The 1,767-nt window shown below is 48.2% G+C and overlaps 1 pseudogene; it reads left to right on the plus strand.

Annotated features, from left to right (window-relative positions):
- The first annotated feature begins 416 nt into the window (after positions 1-416).
- On the plus strand, positions 417-1,165 carry LOC112919433 (glutathione S-transferase P pseudogene; annotated as a pseudogene).
- The last annotated feature ends 602 nt before the right edge of the window (positions 1,166-1,767 follow it).

Genomic DNA, 1,767 nt, shown 5'->3' on the forward strand with positions numbered 1-1,767 from the left:
CACTCTGAACATACGATGTGTTTCCATTCCCAGTTCTGCTAGTCACCAGCTGTGACTTCAGGAAAATATTTAATCTCTCAGTTTCCCCATCTATAAAATAGTGACAGAAATACTAATAATGCTTTTCAGGTGTTATGAAGGATCCAGTGAATACAATGCATAAGTGCATGTAGCATAGTTCAAAGCATGGCATTCCACAAATCATTATTATTCTTTAGATTTGCTTTAACAGTACCTGCTACATAGTCGGGAAAGTTTTGAATACTTTACTTTGTTTTTATTATGAGACTGAGCTGAGGCCTTATAAAAATCTTACTTCTTTGCTAAACCTTACAAATAAGTGTGATATGTCTGTCTGCTGCCGCTGCCGCCGCCACCACTGCCGCTGCCGCTGCTACCACCATCGCCACCGTCACCCACGCTGCAACCATGCCACCCTACACCATCATCTACTTCCCTGTTCAAGGGTGCTGAGAGGCCATGCACATGCTGCTGGCTGACCAGGGGCAGAGCTGGAAGGAAGAGGTGGTGACCATGGAGACCTGGATGAAGGGCTCACTCAAGGCCTCCTGTCTGTGTATGGGCAGCTCCCCAAGTTCCAGGACGGAGACCTCACCTGTACCAGTCCAATGTCATCCTGTGACACCTGGGCCTCTCCCTTGGGCTCTATGGGAAGGACCAGCAGGAGGCGGCCTTGCTGGATGTAGTGAACGATGGTGTGGAGGATCTCCTCATCTACACTAACTATGAGGCAGGAAAGGAGGAGTATGTGAAGGCACTACCAGGTTACCTGAAGCCTTTTGAAATGCTGTTGTTCCAGAATGAGGGGGGCCAGGTCTTCATCATGGGTAACCAGGTCTCCTTTGCAGGCTACAACCTGCTGGACTTGCTGCTGATTCACCAGGTCCCGGCCCCCAGCTGCTGGACCCCTTCCTCCTGCTCTCGGCCTATGTGGCACACCTCAGCACCAGACTCAAGCTCAAGGCATTCCTGGTGTCCCCCGAGCTCGTGAACCGCCCCATCAATGGCAACGGGAAGCAGTGAGAGCTTGTGGCACCCTGAGCGGGAAGCTGGGGGGCTGCCTGACTTCCTTTCTCCCTGACCAATAAAATTTTCAAGTGAGAAAAAAAAAAACAATTAAGTGTGATATATATTTTGCAGAGAAAGAAACTGAACCTTAGCACTACGGACTGAATGCTTATTTCTTCCCAAAATTCATATGTTGAAGACCTAACTCCCGAAGCAACAGTATTTAAAGACAGAACCTTTGAATATTGATGAGATTTAGAAGAAGCCAAGAAGATGAAGCCCACATGGTAGAATTAGGGCCATTCTAAGAAGAGAGGGAGACCAGTACCCTTTCTCTCTGTAATGAGAGGATACAGCGAGGAGATGGCTTTCTGCAAACCAGGAAGAGGCCTCTCCCCAGGAAGAAAACCCACTGGCACCTTCATCTTGGACTCCCGAGTCTTCAGGTCTGTGAGAAATAAATCTTGTTGAAGCCACCCAGTCTAGGGTATTTTGTTACAGCAGTCTGAGCTGACTAAGGCACTTAGCAAGGCTAAGTAAGGTCACCCAAGATCATACAGCTAGTGAGTAATTGCATCAGACTTTGGTTAAGTATTTGCTGCCAAAGCCTACACTTCTCCCACAAAACCCCACTGCCACCCAATGTGGAAGGAACACTACTTGGGTTTCTCCAGATAGAACGTTCCCCAGAGCCCACCTGAATCCAGCCAGTATACTTTGCTGTCTGTGTTACCACAT

Source organism: Vulpes vulpes, chromosome 1 (assembly GCF_048418805.1).
Source record: "Vulpes vulpes isolate BD-2025 chromosome 1, VulVul3, whole genome shotgun sequence".
NCBI classification, from domain to species: domain Eukaryota; kingdom Metazoa; phylum Chordata; class Mammalia; order Carnivora; family Canidae; genus Vulpes; species Vulpes vulpes.